Source organism: Cololabis saira, chromosome 8 (genome assembly GCF_033807715.1).
Source record: "Cololabis saira isolate AMF1-May2022 chromosome 8, fColSai1.1, whole genome shotgun sequence".
Classification (NCBI taxonomy): Eukaryota; Metazoa; Chordata; class Actinopteri; order Beloniformes; family Belonidae; genus Cololabis; species Cololabis saira.
The window spans coordinates 18,186,776-18,213,917 of NC_084594.1; the positions used below are offsets into that span (position 1 = coordinate 18,186,776).

Below are 27,142 nucleotides of genomic sequence, written 5' to 3' on the forward strand. Positions count from 1 at the left end.
ATATATATATATATATATATATATATATATATATATATATATATATAATCTCAACACATTTTTACTTTTTACAATTGTTTTAAATAAAAAAAATGATAATAGAATCAAATCCTTGTGTGGCTTTAAAAATAATCAATCAGAATGTTTTCTTTCAAATCCTGAGTCTCCACACATTTTGGTCCTTTTTGAGAAAGGAATTAAGTTACAAGGAACTTGAACAAGAGGGGAAGGTAAGTAATTATATTTAAATCTACTGTTAACTAATGGACGAGGCTCCATGACTGTACAGAATTAAGTGGGTATAGAAGATGGATAGCCATATTGTATATTTGTTGAACCCTTTTGTGTGCAAAAGGTCACTTGAGAGAGAAGGTTTCTGTTCAACTATCATCAAATGTTGGTGCCGTATGTTTGTAAGTAATAGCCCCCCCCTCCCTACGGCAGGAAGTGCCGTGTGCGCTCTTAATAGTATGTCCGAATTAATGCACACTACTGATATTTACTCAAAAGTGTGCCGAATTTAAGTATACTTTTTAGTATATACGTTTTAGTATGGCATTTCGGACGCACCGTCAGTTTCTCTTTACTTCCTCATTTCACATCACACGAAACTGCTTAGCAAAGAGGGCTTGAGACTACAGGCATTTTACCAAACAAAACATTCTTTAGGACGTCACGATCAGCTGTGACCTGTCATGGCGGTTGAGTGGATGCCTCGCGGACTCCACTCCTTTTGTTTGATGATCAAAACTTTCAGATCAAACTTTTCAAAACATTAGAGTTCCCTTAATGACCTGTTGGTTAGGGGGGATATCTTTATTGACGACGAAATCCCACGGCAAGCGCAATAGCCGAGATGGATGAGATCAAGAAATCACTGGACGCCCTTACGGGGAAAATCAACGTGATGCAGGATAAAACACTAGTGAATTTGCTGAAAGAGGTGAAAGATCTGGTGAAGGAAGAGGTGAAGAGTTTGAAGAAATTGATAAATGAAAAGGATGACAAGATTGCTACCCTGGAGCGGAGAGTGGATGACTTGGAGCAATATACACGCAAGGATAATGTGGTGATTAGTGGATTGAAAACCAGACACCGCTCTTACGCACGGGTTGCCAGCGGGGAGTCAGGAGGAGAGGACGCTCCGCTGAACGAGCTGCAGACTCTTGAAGAACAGGTGATTCTTTTCTTACACAGTAAACAAATAGCCATTGAAAAGGAAAGTATATCAGCCTGTCACCTATTGCCAAAGCGAGCCTCTAACAGAGCGGGGCCAACAGAACCAAACATTATCATACGGTTTGCAAATCGGAAACACAAGACGGATCTTCTGAGACAAGGAAGCAAGCTCAAAGGGACAAATGTCTTTATGAACGAGCATCTAACTAAAAAGAACGCGGACATTGCCAGATGTGCGCGTTTATTGAGGAAACAGAAAAAAATTAAATCAACGTGGACCAGAGACTGTAAAATATGGATACGCACGAATGGATCATCCACAGAGGAGGAGAAATCCATTGTTATTCGGGAGATTGGATACCTGGAAAAATTCCAATGAGATGGAAGGGACTAACTGAGAGATGCACAGTGAAGGTGAACTGGGGACTTGGAGCAACCTGGAGATGCAGGCCTGTCATGAGTAACAACAAGGAAGTGCGCTCTGGTCTGCCATTTCCTCCCTCACTCTCTCTCCCTCTTTTTCTTTTTTCTTTTTTCTTTTTCTTTTTCTTTTTTCTTCTTCTTTCCTTTCTCTCTTTTTTCTTTTTGTGATGCGGGACATCAGGGACATTATGAAGATACAATCAAGTGGAACTATGGACATGAGTGAACACTTTTTTCTGTATTTTGGATTTTCTATTTTTATTTTTCTATTCATGACTTATTTTTTCATTAATGATGGACTATGAGAGTGACGATCAGGATGAAATGAAAGAAGAAAACGACGGGACAACCCTTATAAATAAATATTTAGATTTTAATTATGAAACATTTGATTACTCTGGGAAAAAAATACATGATATGGACTGTGACTGTGACCCAGAAACAAATTTTTTTCATACCATGCAAAATGAATGCAGATATTATACTGATCAACAATTCAATGCTGATATTAAAATGATAGGTGTGTTCTCAATTATACATATTAATAGCAGAAGCTTAATTAAAAATTTTTCAAAGGTATATGATTTTTTGGGGGCGTTGAAAACTAAATTCAGTGCTGTAGCGATATCAGAAACTTGGTTAAGTGATGAAATAGTAAAAGACTATGAACTGCTGGGGTATCGCATGTTTTATGTAAATAGGAGGAAAAAAAGGGGTGGGGGTGTGGTCCTATATGTTGATGAGACACTTCAGTGTAAACAAGTGAATAGCATGTCTAAAGGGATGGATGACATGTTGGAATTCATAACAGTAGAAATTGAAATGGAAAAAAACTAAAAACATAATCATAAGTTGTGTTTATAAAGCTCCTGTATGTGGAATAGAAATTCTTAAGGAACAAATGATTGACCTGTATGAAAAAATTATTAATAAGAAGACTGTTTTTGTATGTGGGGATTTCAACATTGATTTACTAAACCCACAGGGGCATATGGGAACAACTGACTTCATTAACACCATGTACAGTGTTGGTCTCTTCCCTAGGATCACTAAACCAAGTAGAATTACTAGGTCCAGCGCAACTCTAATTGACAATATTTATTCTAACATCATAGACGGAACTGTTGGGGGATTGTTCATCCAAGATATAAGTGACCATTTTCCAATTTTTACAACATTTCAGTACAATCTAAGGGGAAATCCTGGGGGAGGGAAGCAAACAACATTTAGATTGAGAAATGCAGAAACAGTGGAGTCATTAAAAATGGACTTGATGAGACAAACCTGGGAATCTGTTTATGTTGAAGATGTAAATGTTGCATATAATTCATTTTTGAGTATATTTAAAGAATGTTATGATAGAAATTGCCCACTGAGAGCATGTAGTGAGAAAAGTAAAAAAGAAAATAAGCCATGGATATCCAAATCCCTACAGAATGCAATCAAGAAAAAAAACATACTATACAGGGAATTTATAAGAAGTAGAACAGATAAAAATGAAAGAAGATACAAGCTATACAAGAATAGATTGACAAAGATAATTAGGATAAGTAAGGAGAATTACTATAGTAAACTAATGGAGGATAGTAAAAACAACATAAGAGAGACTTGGAAAGTAATTAACAGTTTGATTAAAAAGAACACAGGTAAATCTGGCTTTCCCCAAGCCATCTTAAAGGGAGATACTCATATTTATGACAAGGAAAATATTGCAAATGAATTTAATAGTTTTTTTGTCAATGTAGGACCGAGGTTGGCAAGTGATATTGCAGCACCAATTAATACAGATTTAGTAAGTAATTTGACAGAAACTAATGTAAATAGTATATTTCTTACAGCCACTGACGAAACGGAAGTTAAGGGGATTGTCAGAGCATTTAAAAGAAAACGGTCCACTGACAATAATGGTTTTGACATGGCCTTAATGAAGGACACTATAGAAGGTGTGGTTAAACCTCTGACCTATATTTTTAATCTTTCATTCAGAACTGGAATATTTCCAAATGAAATGAAAACGGCAAAAGTAATTCCTTTATATAAGTCTGGTGGAAAAGAACTATTGTCAAACTATAGACCAGTGTCTTTACTTCCGCAATTTTCAAAAATTTTGGAGAAATTATTTGTCACAAGACTGGATAGTTTTATAGAAAAGCATAACATCATGAGTGAGAATCAGTACGGTTTTAGAGCAAATCAGTCTACTGGATTAGCACTTATAAAACTCATGGATGAAATAACTACCGCCATTGATAATAAATTACACACGATAGGAATTTGTATTGACCTTAAAAAGGCCTTTGATACGATCGATCATGAATTACTAATGCAAAAGATGTATAAGTATGGCGTCAGAGGGGTAGCTTACTCCTGGTTGTGTTCTTACCTAAGTAACAGATGGCAATATGTATCTTGTGATAAAACTGATTCTGTGTCATTAAGGGTTACATGCGGGGTCCCGCAAGGGTCTGTGCTGGGGCCAAAATTATTTATTTTGTATCTGAATGAACTTTGCAAAGTGTCTAAAAGTATGAATTGTATCATTTTTGCAGATGATACAAATTTTTTTTGTTCCGGGGACCAGTTAACTGAAATTATAGCTACTGTTGAAAATGAGATGAAACTCGTAAAGAAATGGTTTGATGTAAATAAGTTATCTTTAAATATAAGTAAAACAAAGTTTATGATATTTGGGAACCGTAAAATAGATAAGGTAGTTAAATTGAGAATAGAAGATAAAGAAATAGAAAGGGTGTTTGAGACAAAATTTTTAGGTGTCATCATGGACCATAAATTAAATTGGAAGATGCATATTAATCATGTCAAATCTAAATTAGCTAAATCGATAGCCATATTATATAAGGTAAAAGATATGTTGAACCAGCGTGCTTTGTATATTTTGTATTGCACTATGTTTTTTCCATACATTACATACTGTTTAGAAATATGGGGGAGTGCATATTTTACCCATACTAAACCGATCTTTATTCTTCAAAAAAGAGCGGTAAGGATTATCACAAAATCAAATTATAGAGAACCATCAAATGAATTATTTATTAAATTAAGGGCATTTAAATTCTTGGATTTAGTGGAATACAAAATAGCACTGATAATGTACAAAGTGTTCAACAGATTGTTACCTAGTAAAATTGTAAGGATGTTTAAAATAAGGATAAGTAGATATGAGCTTCGAGGGAATCGTATGATTGTAAAACCAAAGTCTAGGACTAAAATTAAAGATCAATGTATTACTGTAAGGGGAGTAAATATATGGAATGCACTTGATGATAAATTGAAGATGTGCCAGTCGATTTATGCTTTCAAACGTTTGTTTAAGTTTAAAGTGTTTGAAAAATATGAGGGATCCAGTAGATGAAACTATTACGGAATTATGTTTTGGGATTGTGTAAACAATATGATTTATTTTTTATATTATGTTTTGTATGTTTTGATCTGAATAAGTTGATCATGTGAGAAGGGTAGGCGTAAATAAGCAATAGCTTCAGCCTATTCCTTTTCGGTTAGGTCTCGTTTGTTTTTTTATGTGAACTAATGCTTTCAGTGGTGACTACATTATGAATGACCTGACTGAAATAAATATATTTTCATTCATTCATTCATTCATTCTTGGTTTTGGAGGCTTAAAAGTAATTGTCCTTTGATATAACCTGTCAACTGACAGCTTTAATGTTTCACACTCACTTGTACTTCCAGTTGCATTTCTAGAAAATACGGTCCCTTAGTGGTTTTCACTGTTGCCTCACAGCAAGAAGGTTATATATATATATATATATATATATATATATATATATATATATATATATATATATATATATATATATATATACATATATATGTATATAATCTCAACACATTTTTACTTTTTACAATTGTTTTAAATAAAAGAAATGATAATAGAATCAAATCCTTGTGTGTATTTAAAAATAATCAATCAGAATGTTTTCTTTTAAATCCTGAGTCTCCAGACATGTTGGTCCTTTTTGAGAAAGGAATTAAGTTACAAGGAACTTGAACAAGAGGGGAAGGTAAGTAATTATATTTAAAGGAGCTTGCGGCTGCTTTTAAGAAATGAGACTCTCTATCGCCACCCTCACCACGGCGGCCATTGGGGGTACTGCAGCCAACAGTGAAGCCGGCACAGGAGAACGGGGAGAACGTGCATGCAGCGTCATGTGACGTCACATCCGCAGCCCAGCGCGGGAAAATCGGGACCGACTTGCAGCACATTTTGCAAATAAAAAAAACAGCCTCAAGCTCCTTTAAATCTACTGTTAACTAATGGACGAGGCCCCATGACTGTACAGAATTAAGTGGGTATAGAAGATGGATAGCCATATTGTATATTTGTTGAACCCTTTTATGTGCAAAAGGTCACTTGAGAGAGAAGGTTTCTGTTCAACTATCATCAAATTCTGGTGCCGTATGTTTGTAAGTAATAGCTCCGCAACCATGATTTGACCCAACAACGGGCGGACTCCTTGTGTTTGCGCTTAAAAGGCGTCCATAGACACCTTACATTGTGGGTCTTGAAGCAGCATGTAAACAAACATGGCTGTAGAAAGTAATGCTACCGTAGAAGCTGTTTTTAAGCCTCCTTTTTTTCATACAGCTACTACCATGTTGACCTGGAAACCAACAGGAACCACCTTCTCTTCATTCATTCATTCATTCATTCATTTATTGATTCATTCTAGACATGTCAAAACCCTTATATAACAACATTAACTCTAGTATGAATCTATGCATCTTTATACAAATACTTACAAATGCTTATGCTCGAAATAAAAGATATCAAATCCAAATCAAATCGAAACACACATTTGGAACCTACAGAATCCCTTGTAAATAAATGTATATAAATAAATGAGTCTATTCGAACTGAATGTACACACAATAAATATAAATAAAATAAATTTTAAAAAAATATACCCAATGTGCTATCTATATATACATACCCATACATACCTAAATACTGTACATGCACACACATAACAATACACATGATACACAGATCCTGTGTGTCATGTGTATTGTACAACAATCAAAGTACAGCAGAAAATCCCCTTTTAGATGTTTTTTTTGTGACAGAATGAGATATAACTGCTGTATTTAAGGACTGGTGTTCATTTGTGTGATGAACTTAGATGATTGCCGCTTGGTTTGGACTGGAGTGAAAACAGCACTCGTGAACGAGAACCAAACTGAAAACGATACAATCTGAGGCAAACATATGTCAAAACAGCCTGAATTACCTAATCTGAAACAGAAAACCCAACATTTTCCTCAATTTAGGCTGTGTTGAATAAAATAATTCATAACTGAACTGAATGTGCTGATCAACATAATGTGTGTATGTGCTAACCTTACTGTGAGTTTACTCTGAATATCACTGAAAGGAACATGATGTACCAGGCAAGGTATAACAGGTTTCATCCTCCTGCCCTTGAAAACACAATAAATCCTAGTCTCTCCCACAGAGTGGGCAGAATTTAGTGGGGCGTTGACAGGACAGACTGCGGGGCCTGTCTCAAGCTGAATTCTCACTCTGCAGAGGCGAAACCGAATTCTGAGTCCTCTGTTCTCCTATAACTTTTCCAGCTCGATCAACAGATTTGGGGTGATCAGGTTCGATCACAACAGCTGATCATACCCTGCTTTCTTTCTGAAATAGGTCTCCATGACAGAAATCAAACTGAATCATTCACCCTCCCTTTAAAGGAGCTTGAGGCTCCTTTTAAGAAATGAGACTCTATAGCTCCACCCTTCGCCACAACGGCCGTCGGGGGTACTGCAGCCAACAGCGAAGCCGGCACGGGAGAACGGGGAGAACGCACATGCAGCGTCATGTGACGTCACATCCGCAGGACAGCGCGGGAAATTCGGCCCCCGAATTGCAGCACATTTTGCAGCACACAGCCTGTTCAAGGCAACGGAGAGATACGCTAGAGGGCTCATTCGTTTTGATTTGGAACACTTCATCTGACATTATTACTAGAAAACTTAAAACGTATACGAATTTTTTTCATAAATCCTGCCTCAATCCTGCCTCAAGCTCCTTTAAATCTAATGGGTCCCTCCTCCTCATTGGGGCATTTTGATGCCTCCTTCGAAACAAAAGTAATGCACTAACTGACTTTTTAATGTTTGACATGTCTGTTCAGAATGTTGTATGTGATCCTACTTATATTTTAAATAAGAAATGTTGCAATCAACATTATTTACCTATTTAAAAAGAATCAAAGAGTAATAAAGCTCATGCTTTAGAAGAGGCCTCACTGCTGGTGTCACGTATTTTTCAGGTGTATTGTTAACTCACCAGACTGTTAATCTAACCCTAAGGTTTTTTGTAAGTCAGGTTTTTGGTGTTTTTTCCCGCTAGGACAGCTGAGTGGTGGAGAAAGACATCAGCCTCCTGCATTGAAGAACCAATTCAACAATGGATGACCAACTGTCTTTTGACCTCCTCCTCATATCGATTCTGGTTCTGGTGATCAATCTAGTGGTCCTTGTGCTGCTCTGCTACCTAGTCAAAAAGATCAGAAACAGGTTAACCTTTTCATGAGCATTTTCACACTTAAGTATGTTAATTGCTCACCAGTATGATTCATTTAGCTGAGTTTGAAAACATCCTTGAGTGACTGCTGTAACCATTATCTGAAGTAAATGTAGACCTGCAGCGCAGATTTGAGTTTAAAGGACCTTCTAGCAAAGTTCACGTTATTAAGGCACCTGAGAAGTCCAGCTTTGCACCTGTTGGACAGTATTGACAGTATTGGTTCTTATTCTTCAGAAACATCACCGAGCTGGAAATCTCAGCAAAACACCCCACACGACGACTCACCGTCAGAACAAAACCGGATCACGGCCAACAGCTTCTGGACCAGCTTCTTGACCGAGTGTTTCTCGAGGTGGAAACCAGATCAGAACCTGGAGAAGAAGAGCTTAGACAAGAACCTCCAGAGGAAGAATGTTATCAATCAGAAATTGGTGAATTTTCAAATTCATGTTTATGTGGTTTGTATCATTTTCAGACTACTTTGCATAAAGGAAGAAAAAAACGCCATCAAGTAACGAGTAAAAAAACATCAACAGCAAGCTTTTCTCACATAAATATATTGATTAAAGTCATTTTTTTTTTGTTCTGTCAACTTTTACCAGCTGCAGACCGTTCTCCCTCGAACTTGGATGAATATGAAGATGCGTCCACCTCCGGACAGGACAAGTGTCATGATCACACATAATAAATAGATAAATAATCCATACTTCTTTTCAAGACCAATAACTTTCTTTGGATTTAAGTGAGGATGTATCTGTCAGACAGCTCCACAGAAGACAGGGGCGGGAAAAGTACTTATTTATTTTTTTTAATTTATTTATTCACTTAGACTTTGCTACTATCATATGTTGTTTACTATTATTGGTGATTTCATTGTTCTGTATTCATTATATACCTACAGATATACAGATAGATAGAACCTACTGCATGCATGAAGTAGATCTTGCCAATCATTAGCTATAGAAACACCTTCTGCAGGTAAAAATTACAAGTTGAGAAAAAAATTAAGAAAAGTAAAAACTACAGTTTTGCAGTTTGGTCTGTTACTAACGTTTCAATGCCGGATTTACCTCAAAAGATGATTGTACCATGTTACCACACAAGGCAGCAATGCTCAATGTTTGAGAAATACTACCACTGTTATCAGAGCTGCCCTTTGTACAATCTCTACACGGATTTAAGTCTTTACATATTTGGTTTACTCTGTTGATTCAAGCGGGAATTTTTGTTGACTAATTCATCCAAATAGAGCCCGGATAGCTCAGTCGGTAGAGCATCAGACTTTTAATCTGAGGGTCCAGGGTTCAAGTCCCTGTTCGGGCGTCAGTTTTATAGTGGCTACAGTCTAGAGCAGTGATGGGCAGTAACACGTTACTGTAATCCGATTACGTTTTCAAGTAACAAGTAAAGTAAGGGATTACAATTGCAAAAACAGTAATTAGATTACCTTTACTTTTCTGAAAGAAGGCTGCGTTACTGCGTTACTAAATGCAGTATTTGTTTTGTGAAAATATCTCATGACTTTGCGCCGCTCATACTGACGTATGAGCGGCGCAAAGTCAAGGCCTATTTATGGTTCCGCGTTACACCAACGCAGAGCCTACAGCGTAGGGTACGCGGCGACGCGCACAGTACGTCCGCGACGCCACGTACCCTACGGCATCTGGCTCTGCGTCGATTTAACGCGGAACCATAATTCAGGCTTCAGCGGTAAACCAGAGACGACATGAAGTGCGAGAGAGAGTAGGAGCATGCGGCGTTTAACGCCTGGAATTACAGACATTATTTTGAGTTTGACTCGGTCAAAAGTGATAAAAACATTCTCGTCCGCTGTAAAGTCTGTGTGGGAGGAAAGCTTGTTGCGAGACCCCCGGATTCCTCCTCCCCCACTGGGGCTGCAGCGCCGGCTGCCTCATCAGACTCCAGCGGGAGAACTGCCGGTGGCCCCTCTGCTGCTAAACAGGTGAAACTAGATGTAAGACCAACGGGACTTAGTGCAGCTGAATTGAAGAAGCTGGTTGCAGGTTATATTGTAGTTCAAGTCAGAGAGAGCTGTATTTTGTCTGACGCAATGTGCATAAATTTAAGACTGAAAATAATAAAAATAAGTTTAAAAATAGACGGTTTCATTTAATTATTGTCATTTAATTGTATATGGTGGAATGTGCACAAAGAATAGAATTAAGCTGAAAGTTATATTGTTTTATATTGTTCCAGTAAAGTGTATTCAGGTTGTGCATCATGTTTTTGAAAAGTAACTAAGTAAAGTAACTAGTAATGTAACTAATTACTTTTGAAAATAAGTAATCAGTAAAGTAACAGGATTACTTTTTTGGTTCAGTAATCAGTAATCAGTAACAAATTACTTTTTCAAAGTAACTTGACCAACACGGGTCTGGAGGCATGGAGGAGCACGGATTGCAACCAAGGTAAACCAGGGCCCCGGAGCAAGACACCAAAAACCTTCCTGTGCATTCACACCAGAAGCATCCAAAACCTGTGGTCGCTCAGCACTCCTGCATCGCGCCCCATGCAGAAGGCTTTCAAGTTGCGCTGCAGAACTGGAGGGGAAAAAGCATATAAAACCTACATATATCTATATATACAGCGTGCACATCTTCCGTTTCCTCTTCCACCATGGATGGCACTTTGGGAAGCCTTCTTCATATTTCAGCAGTGCATTAGCTGAGGAAGCGCGGGGCCCGGCTCCGTCGGTCCATCTGGGTCAACAAGGTGCTGCAACCCTGCAACTCCGTGGGGAATTTCATCATCTGATATCGGAGCTCCGTTTTGACGATGCTTGGTACCTGGTGTGTCAGTGGTGTTCACTGGAGACAGACTACAGCGCTTACCGGGAGCAACAGCTCGACGATAGTTGCTGTTGATCCGAGGACCAAGGAGACATTAATCTGACTCTTGTCTTGTCTATGCGGAAATAACGCGGAAATATGAAAAAGGCTTCCACAGTGCGATCCGTGGTGAAAGAGGAAACACAAGACGCTGCATATATGTAGGTTTTATATGCTTTTTCCCTCCAGTTCTGCAGCGCACACAGATAGATAGATAGATAGATAGATAGATAGATAGATAGATAGATAGATAGATAGATAGATAGATAGATAGATAGATAGATAGATAGATAGATAGATAGATAGATAGATAGATAGATAGATAGATAGATAGATAGATAGATAGGAAAAGTAAAAACTACAGTTTTGCAGTTCTGTCTGTTATTAACGTTTGAATGCCGGATTTACTGCAAAAGATGATTGTACCATGTTACCACACGGAGGCAGCAATGCTCAATGTTTGAGAAATACTACCACTGTTATCAGAGCTGCCCTTTGTACAACCTCTACACGCATTTAAAGCAGCACAATGTACATCCACTTCCAACAGGTTTAATGACACCTCTGTCATGGTCTGAGGGGTCTGTATCGCCTTCACTGGCACTATGTAACTTTGCGGTGCATGGTAGGAACACTTCCACACTACTGGCAAAGCACTACCGCTTTTGTCCAAAGGAGCCGCCAAACTCAACAAAAGCTGAAAGTTATCTCGTGCTGCTTTAATCTTTACATATTTGGTTTACTCTGTTGATGCTAGCGCCAATTTTTGTTGACTAAATCAGCCGAACAGAGCCCGGATAGCTCAGTCGGTAGAGCATCAGACTTTTAATCTGAGGGTCCAGGGTTCAAGTCCCTGTTCGGGCGTCAGTTTTATAGTGGCTATAGAGGTGGGCTACAGTCTGGAGGCATGGAGGAGCACGGATTGCAAGCAAGGTGAACCAGGGGCCCGGAGCAAGACCCCAAAAACCTTACTGTGCATTCACACCAGAAGCATCCAAAACCTGTGGTCGCTCAGCACTCCTGCATCGCGCCGCATGCAGAAGGCTTTCAAGTTGCGCTGCAGAACTGGAGGGGAAAAAGCATATAAAACCTACATATATCTATATATACAGCGTGCAGATCTTCCGTTTCCTCTTCCACCATGGATCGCACTTTGGGAAGCCTTCTTCATATTTCAGCAGTGCATTAGCTGAGGAAGCGCGGGGCCCGGCTCCGTCGGCCCATCTGGGTCAACAAGGTGCTGCAACCCTGCAACTCCGTGGGGAATTTCATCATCTGATATCGGAGCTCCGTTTTGACGATGCTTGGTACCTGGTGTGTCAGTGGTGTTCACTGGAGACAGACTACAGCGCTTACCGGGAGCAACAGCTCGACGATAGTTGCTGTTGATCCGAGGACCAAGGAGACATTAATCTGACTCTTGTCTTGTCTATGCGGAAATAACGCGGAAATATGAAAAAGGCTTCCACAGTGCGATCCGTGGTGAAAGAGGAAACACAAGACGCTGCATATATGTAGGTTTTATATGCTTTTTCCCTCCAGTTCTGCAGCGCACATAGATAGATAGATAGATAGATAGATAGATAGATAGATAGATAGATAGATAGATAGATAGATAGATAGATAGATAGATAGATAGATAGATAGATAGATAGATAGATAGATAGATAGATAGATAGATAGATAGATAGATAGATAGGAAAAGTAAAAACTACAGTTTTGCAGTTCTGTCTGTTATTAACGTTTGAATGCCGGATTTACTGCAAAAGATGATTGTACCATGTTACCACACGGAGGCAGCAATAGAATAGAATAGAATAGAATACTTTATTGTCTGTCCCAAATGGTGACAGAAATTCTTCTTGGACAGGGCTCACAACCACATTCATACATTCCCATAAGGACACGTTACAATATAAAAAGAATAAATACGTTAAAAACAGTAAATAAGTTAAAACAGACATGACAGTGCCTGTTAAAAGTGCAACAATCTATTTAATATTGTTCAGAATGGTTGTGGCAGATGGGATGAATGACTTTTTGTAAATGTTTTTCCGGGCCAGTGGAATTCTATACCTTCTGCCTGATGGCAGTAGTTGAAATGAGTGGTGAAGGGGATGAGAGGGGTCTTCTGTGATCAGAGTGGCCTTCCTGATCACAGAGCGGTTGTAAAGATCAGACAGGGGGGTGTGTTGTGATCTGCATATTTTGCTGGCCTGGTTTATTATGCGTGAGAGTCTGGTTTTGTGTTTGATGGTGAGCAAGTTGTACCAGGATGAGATGTTGAATGTAAAAATGGATTCAATGAGTGAACGGTAAACCAGAATTAAAATGTCTTTGCTGATGTTGAATGTCCTTAGATTCCTCAGCAGGTGGAGACGCTGTTGTGCCTTCTTGTAAATACCGTCCGTATGTTGTGTGAAGGACAGACAGGTGTCGATCTCAGTCCCCAGGTATCTGAAGGACTGGACCTGCTCTACCAGCTGCCCCTGGATGCTGAGTGGCTGGAAAAGAGATGGTGTTATTGCTGCCTTGCTTCTGCCTCCACAGCACAGCTCCTTTGTTTTGGCAATGTTCAGCTGGAGTGAGTTCTCAGTGAATGTTTGGACCAGGTCGCTGACGGCCTGCTGGTACTGAGTCAGGGCATCAGAACCAGTCATGTGGGCAACCAGTGCCATGTCGTCTGCATATTTAAAAAGTGACATTCCTTCTCTGCTACAAGAGATGGTGTTGGTATATGCAGAGAAGAGAATGGGAGATAAAACACAACCTTGAGGAAGCCCTGTGTTTAAAACCAGTTTGCTCGATTTAAAACCATTCACAAGCACTTCTTGTGGTCTGTCCTGTAAAAAGTTAAAAATCCATAAAAGCAGTGTTGGGTGCACCTGAAGATCTGACAGGCGGTGCAGCAGGGTGCTGGTGTTTACAGTGTTAAAAGCAGAGGAGAAGTCCATGAATAAAATCCTGGTGTGTGGGTGTGTAGAGTCCATGTGCTTTGTGACGGTGTCTAAAAGTGTGAGACTTGCATCCTCTACACCACGTCTTGCTCTGTACGCAAACTGGAGGGGGTCCAGTTTGTCGGCCAACTTGTCGGACATGTCGGACAATGCTCAGTGTTTGAGAAATACTACCACTGTTATCAGAGCTGCCCTTTGTACAACCTCTACACGCATTTAAAGCAGCACAATGTACATCAACTTCCAACAGGTTTAATGACACCTCTGTCATGGTCTGAGGGGTCTGTATTGCCTTCACTGGCACTATGTAACTTTGAGGTGCATGGTAGGAACACTTCCACTATACTGGCAAAGCACTACCGCTTTTGTCCAAAGGAGCCGCCAAACTCAACAAAAGCTGAAAGTTATCTCGTGCTGCTTTAAGTCTTTACATATTTGGTTTACTCTGTTGATGCTAGCGCCAATTTTTGTTGACTAAATCAGCTGAATAGAGCCCGGATAGCTCAGTCGGTAGAGCATCAGACTTTTAATCTGAGGGTCCAGGGTTCAAGTCCCTGTTCGGGCGTCAGTTTTATAGTGGCTATAGAGGTGGGCTACAGTCTGGAGGCATGGAGGAGCACAGATTGCAAGCAAGGTGAACCAGGGGCCCGGAGCAAGACCCCAAAAAACCTTACTGTGCATTCACACCAGAAGCATCCAAAACCTGTGGTCGCTCAGCACTCCTGCATCGCGCCGCATGCAGAAGGCTTTCAAGTTGCGCTGCAGAACTGGAGGGGAAAAAGCATATAAAACCTACATATATCTATATATACAGCGTGCACATCTTCGGTTTCCTCTTCCACCTGGATGGCACTTTGGGAAGCCTTCTTCATATTTCAGCAGTGCACAGGCTGAGGAAGCGCGGGGCCCGGCTCCGTCGGTCCATCTGGGTCAACAAGGTGCTGCAACCCTGCAACTCCGTGGGGAATTTCATCATCTGATATCGGAGCTCCGTTTTGACGATGCTTGGTACCTGGTGTGTCAGTGGTGTTCACTGGAGACAGACTACAGCGCTTACCGGGAGCAACAGCTCGACGATAGTTGCTGTTGATCCGAGGACCAAGGAGACATTAATCTGACTCTTGTCTTGTCTATGCGGAAATAACGCGGAAATATGAAAAAGGCTTCCACAGTGCGATCTGTGGTGAAAGAGGAAACCCAAGACGCTGCATATATGTAGGTTTTAAATGCTTTTTCCCTCCAGTTCTGCAGCGCACATAGATAGATAGTGTTCAAAGATTTTAGAAAAACTCTATAATAGCAGATTGGAAAAGTTCATGACTGAACACAACATCCTGTGTGATAGCCAATACGGGTTCAGAAAGCAACATTCGACAGCACTTGCCCTCACAGAGTCCTTAGAACTGATTAAAGATGCGCTTGACCACAAATTATATATAGTAGGCATCTTTATTGACCTCAAAAAAGCTTTTGACACTATAAATCACGATATTTTGATTGAAAAATTATATGATTACGGTATCAGAGATACAGCTTTAAGATGGATCAAAAGCTATCTATCTGGTAGAGTCCAATATGTCCAGATGGGAACAAATACGTCTACATGCCTGGATGTCGTCTGTGGGGTCCCACAGGGGTCAGTCTTAGGCCCTAAGCTATTTACTCTATATATCAGTGACATAATCAAAACATCTGATGTATTAAAACTTATTTTATTTGCTGATGATACAAATATTTTCTGCTCAGGAAACGACTTGAATATACTGGAAAAAGCGATTAACAGAGAAATGACAAAACTAAATACATGGTTTAATATAAATAAATTATCACTAAATCTGGCAAAGACCAAATTCATGTTATTTGGGAGAAATAATGTAAAGAAAAGCATAAACTTGCAAGTTAATGGATACAATATAGAAAGAGTGAGGGAACATAAGGTTCTGGGTATATTAGTGGATGACCTCTTGACATGGCGACCACATGTAAAAAATAATTCAAAATAAGATGGCAAGGAGTGTGTCTATTCTGTGGAAATTGCAGAAATCTCTCAATTTAAACTCGCTTAAGACCATATATTCGGCACTAATAGTCCCACATATGAGGTACTGTGTAGAAAATTGGGGTTTCACTTACAAGGGCATTACAGAACCAATATTTAAATTGCAAAAAAAAGCGCTTCGCATCATTCATTCTGTCCCAGCCAGGGCACATACGAACGAACTGTTCATAAAGACGAAATATCTAAAACTGAGAGAGATACTTCATTTTCAGATGCTACAAACAATTTACAAAGCAACACAGGCGGCATTACCAGTAAATGTTCAGAAATTGTTCACTCTTAGTCAAGGTCCTCACAGCATGCGCAGCTTGCTGCAGTTTCAACAGAAAAAGATAAGGACAACGATGGGAAGCCATAGTTTGTCAGTAGCTGGTGTGAAAATGTGGAATAGCCTAAACAATGAATTAAAGTTAGCAAGAAATGTAACTGTTTTCAAACATGGGTTAAAGAAACTGTTATTGAAGGATTATCAAACCTAGGTACAGGAAGGCAATGTCTGGCTATGTGTACAAAACAATGGCAATGTGGGAAATTCAGCACTGGAACACCTGGCATGGAAACAAAACAAAGTCACTATAAAATGTGTGTGTGTGACATTGAGCTCTATCACAGCACAGCAGATATCACGACCAAGCAGAACATAAAATCAAGAATGGAGATTCTGAACTGGTCAGTAAATGCTATTGACAAGATTTTTTCTACACGGCGTGCTGGGACAAGGGAACTGGCCTGTCCAGATGGGACATTCTTGGCGGGATACACCATGGACAGCTGGAATAAGTGGAAAGTGGTGTGTCTTGGGGTGCTGGATATAGAAGACGTGGAGGACGTCTATATATTCACGGGCATGACGGTGGGCCTAGTGATCCTAGGGCTTGGCGGGGTCTGGATGCTACAAAAGTTGAGAAAAGTGAGAGCTGATCAGGCAAAGCTGCTCTCTGGCCTCGCTGACATCCAGGAGAGACTGACCAGTGTATGGTCGGAGGTGTCCAAAGCTCGGGAGGAGATGAAGTCAGTACGAGCGGAGGGCGCAAAGGCGGCTAGAGAGCCAGAGGACGGCGACTAATCAAAATCTGCATTGACACACGCACCTCCATTGCAAAGTGGATTGCATGCAAAAAGAGGCTTGGACATAAAAATAACTGAACAGTGGACACAGTAGTAAATCACAGGAACGGTGATCAGGATGAGTGGACTGGACACGCGTACAAACATACATGCTATCTGGACTGTGAAGGATGAAATTAGACAAATTGCTATGTGGTAAACTATGTATCTTACTGAATTCTGTTGTTGATGTGATCATGAATCTTACATAGAACGGGGCGGGACTTTGATAAGCGTCAGCTTCTCCCGTACCCTTTTCGTCATGTGCTGAGTATGCAATGTATAATGTTCTGGAGATGAAATGTGTCTATATAAACATGCCGAAATAAACGAAATAATAATAATAGATAGATAGATAGATAGATAGATAGATAGATAGATAGATAGATAGATAGATAGATAGATAGATAGATAGATAGATAGATAGATAGATAGATAGATAGATAGATAGATAGATAGATAGATAGATAGATAGATAGATAGATAGATAGATAGATAGATAGATAGGAAAAGTAAAAACTACAGTTTTGCAGTTCTGTCTGTTATTAACATTTGAATGCCGGATTTACTGCAAAAGATGATTGTACCATGTTACCACACGGAGGCAGCAATGCTCAATGTTTGAGAAATACTACCACTGTTATCAGAGCTGCCCTTTGTACAACCTCTACACACATTTAAAGCAGCACAATGTACATCAACTTCCAACAGGTTTAATGACACCTCTGTCATGGTCTGAGGGGTCTGTATCGCCTTCACTGGCACTATGTAACTTTGAGGTGCATGGTAGGAACACTTCCACACTACTGGCAAAGCACTACCGCTTTTGTCCAAAGGAGCCGCCAAACTCAACAAAAGCTGAAAGTTATCTCGTGCTGCTTTAAGTCTTTACATATTTGGTTTACTCTGTTGATGCTAGCGCCAATTTTTGTAGACTAAATCAGCCGAACAGAGCCCGAATAGCTCAGTCGGTAGAGCATCAGACTTTTAATCTGAGGGTCCAGGGTTCAAGTCCCTGTTCGGGCGTCAGTTTTATAGTGGCTATAGAGGTGGGCTACAGTCTGGAGGCATGGAGGAGCACGGATTGCAAGCAAGGTGAACCAGGGGCCCGGAGCAAGACCCCAAAAACCTTACTGTGCATTCACACCAGAAGCATCCAAAACCTGTGGTCGCTCAGCACTCCTGCATCGCGCCGCATGCAGAAGGCTTTCAAGTTGCGCTGCAGAACTGGAGGGGAAAAAGCATATAAAACCTACATATATCTATACATACAGCGTGCACATCTTCGGTTTCCTCTTCCACCATGGATGGCACTTTGGGAAGCCTTCTTCATATTTCAGCAGTGCATAGGCTGAGGAAGCGCGGGGCCCGGCTCCGTCGGTCCATCTGGGTCAACAAGGTGCTGCAACCCTGCAACTCCGTGGGGAATTTCATCATCTGATATCGGAGCTCCGTTTTGACGATGCTTGGTACCTGGTGTGTCAGTGGTGTTCACTGGAGACAGACTACAGCGCTTACCGGGAGCAACAGCTCGACGATAGTTGCTGTTGATCCGAGGACCAAGGAGACATTAATCTGACTCTTGTCTTGTCTATGCGGAAATAACGCGGAAATATGAAAAAGGCTTCCACAGTGCGATCCGTGGTGAAAGAGGAAACCCAAGACGCTGCATATATGTAGGTTTTAAATGCTTTTTCCCTCCAGTTCTGCAGCGCACATAGATAGATAGATAGATAGATAGATAGATAGATAGATAGATAGATAGATAGATAGATAGATAGATAGATAGATAGATAGATAGATAGATAGATAGATAGATAGATAGATAGATAGATGGATGGATGGATGGATGGATAGATAGATAGATAGATAGATAGATAGATAGATAGATAGATAGATAGATAGATAGATAGATAGATAGATAGATAAATAGATAGATATGTTGTGCCCGCCCATATGCCCATCTGAACTCTGAATTTATAAATGATTATGTATTCATGATTGGGTAAACATTTTCAGAACAGTAAAGGCCGAAAGCTATAGTCAGTTTTATGAACCCTGCTGCCAACTTCTGGTCATCTCGGCCCGGCCCGAGATAGCAAGTTTATGACCCCTAGAGGGGGGGGTCAAAACAGATCAAAGCAAGCAAGGAAAGTTTCTGCCAGGGAAACAGACTCCCTGGGGATTTACGACACCCCCTGGGGGGGGGCCGGATGCAGCGGAGCCCCGAAAACCAGACGTCAAAATGGTACTGCTTCTTTGAACCCCCCTTTTCCGCTTCAATGTGCCTCTTTGAACAGGCCGGCGTTGCCTGAACTACAACCCCCAGCATGCCTTGCATGGGGGGGGTGGCGCCTACAAGCGGCGCGCATCCAATCGCAATGAGGCACCGATGACGTCACTGCAGCGCGCGTAGGATCAAAACCCCTGCCGCTGCTCCTTTTCTCTCTCTTCTCAACTTCATCTCATCGGCGCTGGATCTTTGGCTCCAGGATCCCATCTCCTCTCTCTCCCCCCGGGCTGGGGGGAGGCAGGAGGCCCGCACCGGACCGGGCCCTGCGGGGTCCGGCCGTTGAAGCCGCGGTCCCCCGGGAGGCTCCGATTTCTCACTAAACTCTGTTCCTCTTTAAGTTTCTGCAGATCCGAGCTTCGGATGCCCACGAGCTCCCGGCATCAGATCGGGACACAGCTGCGACTGATCTCTCAGACTGACCCCCCCCTCCCCGCTCCGAGCCCCTGTCTGCGAACCGCGCAGGGGATCGGGGACGGACGGCCGGCGTCTCGCCCGGCGTGAGCTCTCCCGGGGCCCGGACGGCCGCGCGTCGGCGACCGGCGCAGAGAGGGAAGCACGGCAGGAAAGACCGGTCCCCCGCCGCGCCTAGGAATGCGTGTGAGCCTCCGTTTTGGTCCGGAACCACGGCCCGGCACGAGGCGGCCCCGCCGCTGTCTAATCCGTTTCAGGGGAAGGGACGGGACGCGATAGCCTGACTGCGAAACCCCAGCAGGACCGCGAACCCAGTCGACGAAACCCGCAGGCACCCGATTCCGGATCCCAGAGGAGACGTGAGCCCGCGTAGCAGTGATCAGTAGGATTTAAGAGTGTTCAGAACTGTGTGTGAGATTGTGAGACCTGGGTGTATGAGTAACTTAAGAGTGTTACAGAGCTAAATCTGTGTTCAGAGCTGAGATTACATCATCATTGTTATCATTATCATGTTTGATTATTTGGTAGTCGTTGTTTTCTGCCGTAGGCACGTTTTAAATGCTGCGTTCGCCATCCGGTCCGATTGCACGTGGCCCAGAGGGCGCGTCCATCTTTAAAAGACCACAGGAGCCCCGTTTGAACTGTAGATGTTCTGTATCTTCGTTATTATTGCTTGATTTCTTTTTTTTTTTATTCCATGCATTTAACGTTTATGTTTCATTATATTGATTGTTGTTTTTCTTGTTAGTTAATGGTTTTATAATAATGTCGTGTGCCATCAGATTTATTCGGGTATTTATTTACATCCCTTTTGATACCCGTATGTAAATAAATTCTGATTGATTCTTAATGAGTGGTTGTTATTTCATGCAAGATTTGGTCACAAATTGATTTGTTTAAGCAGAGCCTAGTGTTCGGATATCACGCCTTCACTGTTATTCTGTAAGATGTAGTAAGATTTGCTGTTCTGCAGGATAATTCAAATCATAATGAGACTGATTTTCTGCTGTTTAGTCATCAAATTTCTCCGGATTTAAGGCCCCGGAGTGGTGCCCCGACGAGAATTATTATCATATTGGTCATTCAATTTGATAAATAGTCCACTTTATTAATTATTAATAATTCTTTAATAGAATTATTAGCTTTCGATAACTAATCAGCCAAGCTACCCCGAGTCGCACAACAGATAGATAGATAGATAGATAGATAGATAGATAGATAGATAGATAGATAGATAGATAGATAGATAGATAGATAGATAGATAGATAGATAGATAGATAGATAGATAGATAGATAGATAGATAGATAGATAGATAGATAGATAGATAGATAGATAGATAGATAGATAGGAAAAGTAAAAACTACAGTTTTGCAGTTCTGTCTGTTATTAACGTTTGAATGCCGGATTTACTGCAAAAGATGATTGTACCATGTTACCAAACGGAGGCAGAAATGCTCAATGTTTGAGAAATACTACCACTGTTATCAGAGCTGCCCTTTGTACAACCTCTACACGCATTTAAAGCAGCACAATGTACATCAACTTCCAACAGGTTTAATGACACATCTGTCATGGTCTGAGGGGTCTGTATCGCCTTCACTGGCACTATGTAACTTTGAGGTACATGGTAGGAACACTTCCACACTACTGGCAAAGCACTACCGCTTTTGTCCAAAGGAGCCGCCAAACTCAACAAAAGCTGAAAGTTATCTCGTGCTGCTTTAAGTCTTTACATATTTGGTTTACTCTGTTGATGCTAGCGACAATTTTCGTCGACTAAATCAGCCGAACAGAGCCCGGATAGCTCAGTCGGTAGAGCATCAGACTTTTAATCTGAGGGTCCAGGGTTCAAGTCCCTGTTCGGGCGTCAGTTTTATAGTGGCTATAGAGGTGGGCTACAGTCTGGAGGCATGGAGGAGCACGGATTGCAAGCAAGGTGAACCAGGGGCCCGGAGCAAGACCCCAAAAACCTTACTGTGCATTCACACCAGAAGCATCCAAAACCTGTGGTCGCTCAGCACTCCTGCATCGCGCCGCATGCAGAAGGCTTTCAAGTTGCGCTGCAGAACTGGAGGGGAAAAAGCATATAAAACCTACATATATCTATACATACAGCGTGCACATCTTCGATTCCCTCTTCCACCATGGAGGGCACTTTGGGAAGCCTTCTTCATATTTCAGCAGTGCACAGGCTGAGGAAGCGCGGGGTCCGGCTCCGTCGGTCCATCTGGGTCAACAAGGTGCTGCAACCCTGCAACTCCGTGGGGAATTTCATCATCTGATATCGGAGCTCCGTTTTGACGATGCTTGGTACCTGGTGTGTCAGTGGTGTTCACTGGAGACAGACTATAGCGCTTACCGGGAGCAACAGCTCGACGATAGTTGCTGTTGATCCGAGGACCAAGGAGACATTAATCTGACTCTTGTCTTGTCTATGCGGAAATAACGCGGAAATATGAAAAAGGCTTCCACAGTGCGATCCGTGGTGAAAGAGGAAACCCAAGACGCTGCATATATGTAGGTTTTAAATGCTTTTTCCCTCCAGTTCTGCAGCGCACATAGATAGATAGATAGATAGATAGATAGATAGATAGATAGATAGATAGATAGATAGATAGATAGATAGATAGATAGATAGATAGATAGATAGATAGATAGATAGATAGATAGATAGATAGATAGATAGATAGATAGATAGATAGATAGATAGATAGGAAAAGTAAAAACTAAAGTTTTGCAGTTCTGTCTGTTATTAACGTTTGAATGCCGGATTTACTGCAAAAGATGATTGTACCATGTTACCACACGGAGGCAGAAATGCTCAATGTTTGAGAAATACTACCACTGTTATCAGAGCTGCCCTTTGTACAACCTCTACACGCATTTAAAGCAGCACAATGTACATCAACTTCCAACAGGTTTAATGACACCTCTGTCATGGTCTGAGGGGTCTGTATCGCCTTCACTGGCACTATGTAACTTTGAGGTGCATGGTAGGAACACTTCCACACTACTGGCAAAGCACTACCGCTTTTGTCCAAAGGAGCCGCCAAACTCAACAAAAGCTGAAAGTTATCTCGTGCTGCTTTAATCTTTACATATTTGGTTTACTCTGTTGATGCTAGCGACAATTTTTGTTGACTAAATCAGCCGAACAGAGCCCGGATAGCTCAGTCGGTAGAGCATCAGACTTTTAATCTGAGGGTCCAGGGTTCAAGTCCCTGTTCGGGCGTCAGTTTTATAGTGGCTATAGAGGTGGGCTACAGTCTGGAGGCATGGAGGAGCACGGATTGCAAGCAAGGTGAACCAGGGGCCCGGAGCAAGACCCCAAAAACCTTACTGTGCATTCACACCAGAAGCATCCAAAACCTGTGGTCGCTCAGCACTCCTGCATCGCGCCGCATGCAAAAGGCTTTCAAGTTGCGCTGCAGAACTGGAGGGGAAAAAGCATATAAAACCTACATATATCTATACATACAGCGTGCACATCTTCGGTTTCCTCTTCCAATGAAGAAGGCTTTGGGAAGCCTTCTTCATATTTCAGCAGTGCATAGGCTGAGGAAGCGCGGGGCCCGGCTCCGTCGGTCCATCTGGGTCAACAAGGTGCTGCAACCCTGCAACTCCGTGGGGAATTTCATCATCTGATATCGGAGCTCTGTTTTGACGATGCTTGGTACCTGGTGTGTCAGTGGTGTTCACTGGAGACAGACTACAGCGCTTACCGGGAGCAACAGCTCGACGATAGTTGCTGTTGATCCGAGGACCAAGGAGACATTAATCTGACTCTTGTCTTGTCTATGCGGAAATAACGCGGAAATATGAAAAAGGCTTCCACAGTGCGATCCGTGGTGAAAGAGGAAACCCAAGACGCTGCATATATGTAGGTTTTAAATGCTTTTTCCCTCCAGTTCTGCAGCGCACATAGATAGATAGATAGATAGGAAAAGTAAAAACTAAAGTTTTGCAGTTCTGTCTGTTATTAACGTTTGAATGCCGGATTTACTGCAAAAGATGATTGTACCATGTTACCACACGGAGGCAGAAATGCTCAATGTTTGAGAAATACTACCACTGTTATCAGAGCTGCCCTTTGTACAACCTCTACACGCATTTAAAGCAGCACAATGTACATCAACTTCCAACAGGTTTAATGACACCTCTGTCATGGTCTGAGGGGTCTGTATCGCCTTCACTGGCACTATGTAACTTTGAGGTGCATGGTAGGAACACTTCCACACTACTGGCAAAGCACTACCGCTTTTGTCCAAAGGAGCCGCCAAACTCAACAAAAGCTGAAAGTTATCTCGTGCTGCTTTAATCTTTACATATTTGGTTTACTCTGTTGATGCTAGCGACAATTTTTGTTGACTAAATCAGCCGAACAGAGCCCGGATAGCTCAGTCGGTAGAGCATCAGACTTTTAATCTGAGGGTCCAGGGTTCAAGTCCCTGTTCGGGCGTCAGTTTTATAGTGGCTATAGAGGTGGGCTACAGTCTGGAGGCATGGAGGAGCACGGATTGCAAGCAAGGTGAACCAGGGGCCCGGAGCAAGACCCCAAAAACCTTACTGTGCATTCACACCAGAAGCATCCAAAACCTGTGGTCGCTCAGCACTCCTGCATCGCGCCGCATGCAGAAGGCTTTCAAGTTGCGCTGCAGAACTGGAGGGGAAAAAGCATATAAAACCTACATATATCTATACATACAGCGTGCACATCTTCGGTTTCCTCTTCCACCATGGATGGCACTTTGGGAAGCCTTCTTCATATTTCAGCAGTGCATAGGCTGAGGAAGCGCGGGGCCCGGCTCCGTCGGTCCATCTGGGTCAACAAGGTGCTGCAACCCTGCAACTCCGTGGGGAATTTCATCATCTGATATCGGAGCTCTGTTTTGACGATGCTTGGTACCTGGTGTGTCAGTGGTGTTCACTGGAGACAGACTACAGCGCTTACCGGGAGCAACAGCTCGACGATAGTTGCTGTTGATCCGAGGACCAAGGAGACATTAATCTGACTCTTGTCTTGTCTATGCGGAAATAACGCGGAAATATGAAAAAGGCTTCCACAGTGCGATCCGTGGTGAAAGAGGAAACCCAAGACGCTGCATATATGTAGGTTTTAAATGCTTTTTCCCTCCAGTTCTGCAGCGCACATAGATAGATAGATAGATAGGAAAAGTAAAAACTAAAGTTTTGCAGTTCTGTCTGTTATTAACGTTTGAATGCCGGATTTACTGCAAAAGATGATTGTACCATGTTACCACACGGAGGCAGAAATGCTCAATGTTTGAGAAATACTACCACTGTTATCAGAGCTGCCCTTTGTACAACCTCTACACGCATTTAAAGCAGCACAATGTACATCAACTTCCAACAGGTTTAATGACACCTCTGTCATGGTCTGAGGGGTCTGTATCGCCTTCACTGGCACTATGTAACTTTGAGGTGCATGGTAGGAACACTTCCACACTACTGGCAAAGCACTACCGCTTTTGTCCAAAGGAGCCGCCAAACTCAACAAAAGCTGAAAGTTATCTCGTGCTGCTTTACAGTTTTTCACAGTTGCTAATACCCAAAAATCAAAAATTTGGCACAATTTGCACAACCTTCACTTCATGTACCAATTGCTCGACCCAAGTTGGCACTACTTCACACTCCCTTAACTGCATTAGAGTCTGACTTTCCTTCTTTACACTCTGATGTCAATTACAAATCCCCTTGCATCAACCTATAACACACAAATATTCATAACACTACACACAATGTTCAGTCGTTGAACACACTTCTCAAATAAAATCTCAAAGCATCAAACTACAACACACAAATATTCAAATCTCTAAACTTTCAGGTCTGTTGAGCAATTTTCAATCAGGACTGCAGTATAAAATGTATGACACCGCAATGGAGGGGAATGGGTACATTTTCATTGATGAGGTTGGGTTCAACCTCGTGAAGAAGAGGCGCCGGGGCAGAAGTGTCATTGGCCAGCGGGCCATTGTTGAGGTCCCCGGCCAGCGTGGTGGCAACATCACCATGTGTGCGGCCATGAATCATCATGGCATCCTCCACCATCATGCCCACCTAGGGGCCTATAACACTGCCCGTCTCCTTGCCTTCCTGGACGGCCTGCATGACCTGCTAATACCACCTGGTGGGATGGATGTCCCACATCGGATCCATTATATTGTCATCTGGGACAATGTCAGTTTCCATAGGGCTGCTCTGGTGCGTGGGTGGTTCGAGGACCACCCACACTTTTCCACTCTATTTCTTCCACCTTACTCTCCCTTCCTTAATCCAATAGAGGAATTCTTTTCAGCATGGAGGTGGAAGGTGTTTGAACGGACCCCCCCGGGCCGGGTCCCACTGCTCCGGGCCATGGAGGAGGCTTGTGGCGACGTAAGCGTGGAGGCCTGTCAGGGCTTCATTCGCCACTCAAGGCGATTCTTCCAATGCTGCCTAGACAGGGAGCACATTGCCTGTGATGTCGATGAGCCCTCTGGCCTGACAGGAACCGGAGGCATGATGGCAAATTTTTTTTTGTGAGGGGGGGTTACTGTACTGTACTGTTCTGTGTGTGCTAAAATTAAACTTTTTTTGGTTGCATATTTGTGTGCTGTTTTATGTTTGACTATACAAAAGAAGGCCTACAGACATTTTACAAAAGGAGAAAAAGCACATTTTCCAAAGTCATTGTCATTATTATGGTGTGTTCTGTTTCTATAATTGTGTTTTCAGTTTTGCACCTAAGTGTGCTGTAAATGCTTGGTAGTGTGCAGACAAATGCTTAGTTGTGTGTACTCAATGAATGGTATGTGTGTGTCATTTGAAAAAATGGCTATGTGTACCAAATGAAAACACGGGTTCCATTTTGTGAACAGGTAAGAGATTTGATGGCAAAGAGTCATCTTGCAAAGGGAGTGTCAGGTTTAGCATTTTGTGTGTGAGGTTTTCAGATCTGTGTGTTCAGTTTGAAAAAAGCTGTTATTGTTTTGAGAAATGGGTGTTAACAGTTGTGAAAAACTGTAATCTTTACATATTTGGTTTACTCTGTTGATGCTAGCGACAATTTTTGTTGACTAAATCAGCCGAACAGAGCCCGGATAGCTCAGTCGGTAGAGCATCAGACTTTTAATCTGAGGGTCCAGGGTTCAAGTCCCTGTTCGGGCGTCAGTTTTATAGTGGCTATAGAGGTGGGCTACAGTCTGGAGGCATGGAGGAGCACGGATTGCAAGCAAGGTGAACCAGGGGCCCGGAGCAAGACCCCAAAAACCTTACTGTGCATTCACAC

General features: G+C 42.0%; 8 non-coding genes across 8 annotated transcripts; all 8 read left to right on the forward strand.

The window, feature by feature from the left end:
* Nucleotides 1-9,426: 9,426 nt before the first annotated feature.
* trnak-uuu (transfer RNA lysine (anticodon UUU)) lies at nucleotides 9,427-9,499 on the forward strand. The gene has a single exon. It is a non-coding gene; the product is annotated as a tRNA-Lys (tRNA).
* Nucleotides 9,500-11,816: 2,317 nt separating this feature from the next.
* trnak-uuu (transfer RNA lysine (anticodon UUU)) lies at nucleotides 11,817-11,889 on the forward strand. The gene has a single exon. It is a non-coding gene; the product is annotated as a tRNA-Lys (tRNA).
* Nucleotides 11,890-14,474: 2,585 nt separating this feature from the next.
* On the forward strand, nucleotides 14,475-14,547 carry trnak-uuu (transfer RNA lysine (anticodon UUU)). The gene has a single exon. It is a non-coding gene; the product is annotated as a tRNA-Lys (tRNA).
* Nucleotides 14,548-18,101: 3,554 nt separating this feature from the next.
* trnak-uuu (transfer RNA lysine (anticodon UUU)) lies at nucleotides 18,102-18,174 on the forward strand. The gene has a single exon. It is a non-coding gene; the product is annotated as a tRNA-Lys (tRNA).
* A 3,474-nt stretch (nucleotides 18,175-21,648) lies between these two features.
* trnak-uuu (transfer RNA lysine (anticodon UUU)) lies at nucleotides 21,649-21,721 on the forward strand. The gene has a single exon. It is a non-coding gene; the product is annotated as a tRNA-Lys (tRNA).
* Nucleotides 21,722-23,013: 1,292 nt separating this feature from the next.
* On the forward strand, nucleotides 23,014-23,086 carry trnak-uuu (transfer RNA lysine (anticodon UUU)). Its single transcript has one exon. It is a non-coding gene; the product is annotated as a tRNA-Lys (tRNA).
* A 1,154-nt stretch (nucleotides 23,087-24,240) lies between these two features.
* trnak-uuu (transfer RNA lysine (anticodon UUU)) lies at nucleotides 24,241-24,313 on the forward strand. Its single transcript has one exon. It is a non-coding gene; the product is annotated as a tRNA-Lys (tRNA).
* A 2,635-nt stretch (nucleotides 24,314-26,948) lies between these two features.
* trnak-uuu (transfer RNA lysine (anticodon UUU)) lies at nucleotides 26,949-27,021 on the forward strand. The gene has a single exon. It is a non-coding gene; the product is annotated as a tRNA-Lys (tRNA).
* The last annotated feature ends 121 nt before the right edge of the window (nucleotides 27,022-27,142 follow it).